Raw genomic sequence first — 8,143 nt, 5'->3', positions numbered from 1 at the left:
CAGCAAATCTAACCATGTCATCTCTGCATGTGTTTTTAGACATTCGGAGGTACCCACACCAGAAATCTACAGCCGTGTCATATGCAAGCGTCTGCAATGCAGCCGTGCACTTTTGGTAACCAGAGAATCAAATTCTTCCTATGACATCCTTCTTTAAGATGAAGTAGTCATTGTTGGATCGGACGCCATTGTAAAGGCGGTTGAATATATTTGTTTGCATCCAAAAGCATCGGCAAAAATTGTTCGCAAATAGGGCATCAGGGGCAATAATAGTTTCCATCAGCGTCAAATGCCTGTGTGCCCTGTTCCGATTTAGCACTCGATGACCTCGATCTATCCCTTGAAATTGAGAAATGGTCTTCCACACGCTCCACGTCTGCATAACCTCCTCGTCGGATGACTCAACATAGAGCTCGTACATGTACTCCAGGCCCAAATCCATTGCTTCAAAGAAGGGACAAAAAAAATTAGCACACGCATTTCACCAAACACTTAATGGTCGTAGTGACCCCCGAAGAGGCGGATGGTCCCTCCATGGTGGACGGACGAGAGGCGTGGAATGACGGCGCAGGCAAAGTGGCGTCGCAACTGGGTGGAGCGACGGAGATCACAGAAGTTCGGAAAGCATTGGCGGGCGGCTGGGCTGGTACAACGACAACCTTGGCAAGGGAGAAAACAATTGCGGAGAAAGGGGAGGGATGGAGACGTGGGGTCCGGGTGTGGTTTTGGGTTAACCCGGGGTGTCGGAGTCCTACGTGGCGGCGGTCCAGACCCCGCAAAACCCCCTAGTTTGAAAATAGTTTGCGGGAGAAACGGACATGTGAACCGATCCGCAGACTGATACAGGACGACATTGGATGGCAACCTCCCAATGCAATTTGGACGTTTGTAGGCGATTTGAAGGTCCAATCCCTCATTACACTATCACTGATAAATCATCGCTTTGTAAACAGGGTTTCCTTTGTGAAAATTATAGCAAATTTAGTGGAGCTCAGATTTGCAACATACTCTTGTGTTGCTATTGTTACATGATTTTTTGAAGTGTACACTTTTATTTTTGAGGGAGAAGTGTTCACTTTTAATTTTAGATACAAATAACTGCTTCACCCGTTCATAGATATAAGATGTTTTAAACATTTTAATATAGACTACATGTATACATGTACACTGAATTAAGTGAACAACCACACTAAAATATGTCTATATACATTCAAATAAATTAACACACGTAAGTCGACTGCCCTTTAAATTTGGGTCAGTCGATTGTTTTGGAAGCCCGCCCCTTCTTCTTCTTCCAGCTTTTCTCATTCTCCAAATCGCCACAAGGGCCGCCGGCCGAACCGCTTGTGACCACCACCCGCGGCCGGTAGCGCTCCCGCGCAGCCTCCCCGCCCCCTCCCAGGAACCGCCCCCACTGCCGGTCTTGCCGCCGTCCCCGGCCATCCCTCTAGCCCCGGATGATGACATGTTTTTTCTCCAGCGGAGTTGCACCACCGCCGTCCTACCACCTCCACCACCGCCTTTCTTCCGCCCCACCCTCTTCTCTAAGATAGAGCGAGCTCCTTCGTTCTCCTTCCTCTCCTCCGGCGAACTTCTTCGGCCATCTCAAAATCGACTGACCCAAAAGCTAAAGTCAGTCGACTGACATTTAGCTAATATGAAAAAGTTTTAACATCTTATATTTGTGAACGGAGGAAGTATCATTTACCTATTTCCTGCTTATTTGCTGACATGAAAAAATTGCCAGCTGAGATGTGCTGCATTAATTCTACTGAGTACATAATTTATTCTAGTCTTCTACACTCTACATATACACAGCTACACTTTTCTACGTCTTTGGACGGTGTCAGACCCCCGCCGCCGGTGGTGGGTCGAGGCCGGACGCCGTCGACACGGCCTTCTTCTGCTGCACGACGAGCACGGAGCCCATCTCCAGTGACTCGCCCGACGCGAGGATGTCCCCGACCGGGCCCATCTCCCCGCCCTCGAGCCCGACCACCAGCTCTGCCGGCTGCCGCCCGCCGCGCCCCACCACGACCAGCGCGTACGCCCCGGCCATCCTGCGCAGGGCCTCCACCACGTCCGCCGCGCCGCCCACCACCTTCTCAACGTACGACGCGAGCTCCTTCGCCACGTACTCGCGCTGGAGCGCCGCCATGCAGCACTCGTCGGGATCGTCCACCACGACGGACACCTCCCCGTCGGCATGATCGTCGGTGCGTGCCGTCTGGACGCCGGTGTGGTCGTGCTTGCCGGGTCCCACGAAGCGGATGACGGTCAGGTTTACTGTGTCATTCTTGACAAGGCGGCAGGCGAGGGCCACGGCCTCGCGGTCGTCCGGCCCGCCGAGGAAGACAGCCGCCACGTGCGTCGGTGCGGTGGACCAGTCTTCCCGCCAGTTCCCCAGCGTCTCCTCGCTCGTGGATATCTTGGTCGGTAGCTGGAAGCTGGTGCCGCCTCTCCGGAACGGGCGGTCGGCGAGGATGCCGGTGGTGCACGGGGCGCGCTCAAGCACGTTCAGGTTGAGCTGGCGGCGCTCCTCACACCGGCAGAACATCTTGCCGTCGTAGTGCTGCTCCTTGTGGTAGGGCATGATCAGGACGTCGGCGTGGACCTCCTCCGTGCAGCGGCGGATGGTCTTCAAGTTCGTGACGGGGCCGCGGTCGCCTTTGTCGACCTGCCGGATGACGAGACCGGTGATGGAGGCGAACAAGTCGACGGTCCAATTCACCTGCGTGGCGGCGTCGTCCATGCGATCCCAGTGCTTGTCGCTGTCGAGCTGGACCCGCTCGTGGTAGCGTTTGGCGCCGCCGGTGCCCGCGCGTTCGTGCTTGCGCACAGCGTCGTAGAAGTGCAGGACGTGCACAGCGGGCTGCACGGCGGGATTGCTCGCCAGCAACTCGACGAGGCTGAGCATCGCCGGCGCGGCGCGCGCGCCGTGCACGCAGGCGAGCATCCGCAGCTCCTCCTCCTGGTCCGGGACCAGCCGCTCCAGCGTCCTGTGGTCGTTGCTCAGATACGCCTCCCTCTCCCTGCGGTACACGACGGCGAACACCGGCCCGGCGATGACGGTGCTGATCATGCTGCCCATCACCATGGCCATGAGCGCCTGCTCCGCCCAAATCCCCTCGGAGCTGGCGAAGCTCATGTCGATCATGTTGACGTGGCCCTTGATGTTAAGCAGGACGCCGAGGCGCGCGGCGTCCCCGAGCGGCATGTGGAGGAACCTGGCGGCGCCCATGGTGCCGGCGCACTTGCCGATGAGACCGAGGATGGTGAGGAGGACGGCGGGCACGACGACGGCGCCGGACATGGCGCTAAAGTTGAGCCGCATCCCCATGGTCCCGAAATAGAAGGGCAGGGCCAGCGCGTGCAGCGGGTACGCAAGCGCGTGCGTGACGGTCCTCGCCACGGGGCCCTCCCTGGGGAACGCCAGCCCCAGTACGAGGCTCGCCGGCATGCCGTCGAAGCCGACTTGCCGCGGGAAGTCGCCGATGTAGGATACGGCGATGAGGATGAGCGCCAGCTCCGAGGACCACGGCTGGGCGGAGCAGCGCGAGCGCGAGGCCGACCTTGAAGAGCGCGAGCACGCCGAGCCCGAGCCGCTGGGACGCGGTGTAGCCTGGGGTCCTTCCGGATGCCAGCTTCATGCAGGAGAAGGCGCCCTCCCCGACGATGCAGATGACGTTGGTGGCGATGGCGGCACCGACGACGAGCCGGCCGGTGGCGGTGGCGGTGAGGCCGAGCTCGGCGGCCATCCGGGAGACGTCGACGGAGGAGGTGTTGGCGAGCGTGAGCATGAGCACGGCGGCGAGCAGCTCGGGCGAGCGGACGGGAGTGTGCATCATGCTGCCGTACAGGCCCCCCGAGACGAAGGCGGCGAGGAGCAGGCAGGTGGCGACGCTGGCGTAGGTGGCGATGGTGCAGCGGTGCTTGTCGTTCCAGAGCGAGGCGAGGTCGGCGTCGAGGCCGACGTAGAACATGTAGAAGATGCGCGCCTGGGAGACGTACCACCCGTACGTGTCCTCCACGTTCACCACGGCCACGTGCACGATCACCTCGTGCAGCCCCAGGCTCCCCACCATGATACCCGCCTGCATGCATGCATGCATCCATGGATCAAAGATTCATCATATACATGGTCGTCATCGGGAGAAGAAGAAGAAGAAACATATGCGTGCAATGGGCGGGTGCGGGTGCGTACGAGGATCTGGGAGATGGCGCTGGGCGGGTTGTGGCGGCGGAGGGAGAGGTGGATGAACTTGCCGAGGGCGATGACGACGACGGCCTGGAGGACGATGAGGAAGAGGGTGTCCAGGGACACGTTCTGGAGCTCGAGGACCTGGTCGCAGTCCATGGGTCTCGCCATGGCCGCTTGATCAACCCTTCTGCCTCTTTAGTTCCGTCCGGCTCGCTGGCCGGCTCTTCCGTTCGTGGCGCTTGCCGATGATGCCAACGTACGTCGACGCCGGCGGATGATTGCGCGACCGTGGTCCTGCCAGAAAATGTTCTCCAGGTTCGTCGGAGCCTTCCTGGCTGCTCGTGAGGTTGGTGATCAGTTTGGCAATGGATGGTCATGGATGACCATGGTATTTGCATGCATGTACAAGAAAAAAAAAGGGTCGTCTTCCATAGCTGGACGTGGCTCCCCCTGATGTTTTTAGGGTATAAGAGTATATATAGGCAAAAGAAGTACGTCGGTGGAGCTCCGTGGAGCCCACGAGGGTGGGGGCGCGCCCTCCTGCCTTGTGGAGTTCAGACTTCAACTCCAAGTCTTCTGGATTGCGTTTCTTCCAAAAAGATCATCGCGAAGGTTTCATTCCGTTTGGTATTACTTTTCTACAAAACACTGAAATAGACAAGAAAGCAGAAACTGGCACTCGGCCTTCGGTTAAGAGGTTAGTCCCAAAAATAATATAAAAAAGCATATTAAAACCCATTAAACATCCAAAACAGATAATATAATAGCATGGAACAATAAAAAATTATAGATACGTTGAAGACGTATCAGCGTGATCGTAGGAATTTTTTTGAAATTGCATGCTACGTTCCCCAACAGGATCATCTACTGTTTGTTGCCCACCCAACATAAACCACATAGAAGACCCCAGATAAACCAGATAGTAGACAAATACTATTCGTTGCTGCATCGATATGTGCCCCACGGGCATTTTAATACTCAAGTTTGAATGATAAAGTAGCAGATAATAATAACCGATGTATAACGTAAGCAAACACGAAAGAGTGCGACCTCTCTTCCGGAACTGTGTAGTCCTCATGTTCATCTGCTCAGTCGATGATGCTAGTGCAGTTGGCGTGGCTGCCGGCAACGGGGAAGATGATCTGAGGCAGCGAAAGAAAGTCTGCAGGGGGAATCTCTGCTGCAGTGAACGCTTCTGTCGATGGTGCACCTTAGGTGGGGTGGATGACGGCATGGGAGGAGCAGGACATAACACACAGAGTTTTCTTTGACGCATATCTGAAAATGAAGTAAATCTGTAAGGGCTCCTTAGAACGGGAGGATTCTATAAACGCAGGGACAGGAAAAAGACATGAATAGGATATGAATGCACGGGCAAAACAGAGCATTTGGAAACATAGGATTTCTGTCAACCTGGGAGTTTGGTTCACATGAATCAGAAGAACACAGGAATGGAGAAACATGGTCAAATTAAAGTCAAACCACGTGAAAATGAAAAAAAAAGAATCTTATTATGCCAGTAATGCAATTAGTCCTGTTCTTCATGCATATTAATTTGAAAAGGACGTCCAAGTGGATATTAAAATTCCTACGTTTTTTCTACGAAAGAGAGACACCAAAGGAAAAAAATCCTCTAGTTTTGCTTTGCTCCACTCCTTCTAACCAAATGCACGAATAGTAGTACCATAGTAGTTCCATAGCAAAGGATCCCTGAGGGATCGACATGAATGCAGAGTAACAAAGTGATGCGAGGAGTGTACAACCTCTTTGGCATAGCCTTGTCGACCTCAGCATCATTGGGTTGCATGTGGAGGATGGTGATGCTAGCGTGATTGTCGGAGGTGGGGAAGAAGATTGATACCTCCATTTTACATCATGTTTTCTTACTATTATTTACAATCTTTTTATCCATAATAATGATTTTTGGAGTAATTCTAATGCATTTTCTCTCATAATTTGCAAGTTACACACCAAGAGGGAGAATTTCGGCAGCTGGAAATCTGGACGTGAAAAAGCTACGTCAGACCACCTATTCTACACAACTCCAAACAAGCTGAAACTTTACAGAGAATATTTATGGACTATTTGAGAAATACTGGAGCCAATAAACACCAGAGGGGGCCACTCGGTGGGCACAACCCACCTGGGCGCGCCAGGCCCCCCTGGCACGCCCTGGTGGGTTGTGGCCTCCTCGGCCCACCTCTGGTGTCCATCTTCTAGTATATAAGTCATTTTGACCTAGAAAAAAAATCAGGAGAAGACTTTCGGGACGGAGCGCCGCCGTCTCGAGGCGGAACTTGGGCAGGAGCACTTCCCTCCGGCGGGGCGATTCTGCCGAGGGAACTTCCCTCCTGGAGGGGGAAATCATTGTCAACATCATCACCAATAACTCTCCCATCTTGGGGAGGGCAATATCCATCAACATGTTCACCAACACCATCTCATCTCAACCCCTAGTTCATCTCTTGTATTCAATCTTTTTACTGGAACTATAGATTGTTGCTAGGGGGTGACTGATGACCCGCAAGTATACGGGATAGTTGTAGCCTCTTTCGATAAGTAAGAGTGTCGAACCCAACGAGGAGCTAAAGGTGGAACAAATACTCTCTCAAGTCCTATCGGCCACTGATATGACTCTACGCACGCTTGACGGTCGCTTTACCTAGAACAAGTATGAAACTAGAAGTACTTTGTAGGTGTGATAGGATAGGTTTGCAAGATAATAAAGAACACGTAAATAAAAAGTAGGGGTTGTTTAGATAAAGATGCAATAAACTAAATATAGCGAGTGTGTAATAGTGGTGGTAGGAGTTGTGAAATTGTCCCTAAGCAACTGACTACGTTACTAGACCGATAATCACTATTGCAATTCTATTTGAGGGAGAGGCATAAGTTAACATATCACCCCTTACTTGGAATTCTATGCACTTATGATTGGAACTCTAGCAAGCATCCGCAACTACTAAAGATTCATTAAGGTAAAACCCAACCATAACATTAAAGCATCAAGTCTCCTTTTATCCCATACGCAAACAACCTACTTACTCGGGTTTGTGTATCAGTCACTCACGCAACCCACCATAAGCAAATCATAAACATATTGCAAACCCTACAGCGGGAATCCCTCACACTTGCGCGACACGGAGGGAACCACAGGACAACACCAATAATAAAACATGCAACTCAAACCAACCATAGCAATTCATCAATCACCGATAGGACAACAAAAATCTACTCAGACATCATAGGGTGGCAACACATCATTGGAAAATAATATGAAGCATAAAGCACCATGTTCAAGTAGAGGGTATAGCGGGTTGCGGGAGAGTGGACCGCTGAAGATAGAGGGGGGAGGTGATGGAGATGTTGGTGAAGATGGCGGAGGTGTTGGTGAAGATCGCGGTGATGATGATGGCCCCCGGCGGTGTTCCGGCGCCATCGGAAGCAAGGGGGAGAGCCCCCCTTCTTCTTCTTCTTCCTTGACCTTCTCCCTAGATGGGAGAAGGGTTTCCCCTCTGGTACTTGGCTCCCATGGTGTGGGAGGGGCGAGAGCCCCTCCGAGATTGGATCAATCTATCTGTTTCTGCGTTCTCAGATTCTACCCCTTCACCGTTTCTTAAATATCCGGAGATACGTAACTCCGATTGGGGTGAATCTTTCGCCCAGATCTTTCTCATAAAATTAGCTTTCTTGCGCCAAAAGAAGAGCATCAACCGCCTTACGGGTGGCCCACAATAGTCCAGGGCACGCCAGGGGGGAGGGCGTGCCCCCTGTCTCGTGGCCACCCTGGACACCGTTTCGCGTTGATTTTACTTCCCAAAAATCATAAATATTCCAAAAAAAATCTCCGTCCGTTTGTATCCCGTTTGGACTCCATTTGATATTGGGTTTTTGCGAAACAAAAAACATGCAACAGACAGGAACTGGCACTGGGCAGTGGAT

At 52.8% G+C, this 8,143-nt stretch overlaps 1 pseudogene; it reads right to left on the bottom strand.

The window, feature by feature from the left end:
• Positions 1-1,846: 1,846 nt before the first annotated feature.
• On the bottom strand, positions 1,847-4,369 carry LOC119307273 (annotated as a pseudogene).
• Between the last annotated feature and the right edge of the window lie 3,774 nt (positions 4,370-8,143).

This window comes from Triticum dicoccoides, chromosome 5B (genome assembly GCF_002162155.2).
Source record: "Triticum dicoccoides isolate Atlit2015 ecotype Zavitan chromosome 5B, WEW_v2.0, whole genome shotgun sequence".
Lineage (NCBI taxonomy): Eukaryota > Viridiplantae > Streptophyta > Magnoliopsida > Poales > Poaceae > Triticum > Triticum dicoccoides.
This window is presented reverse-complemented; position numbering and strand designations above follow the sequence as displayed.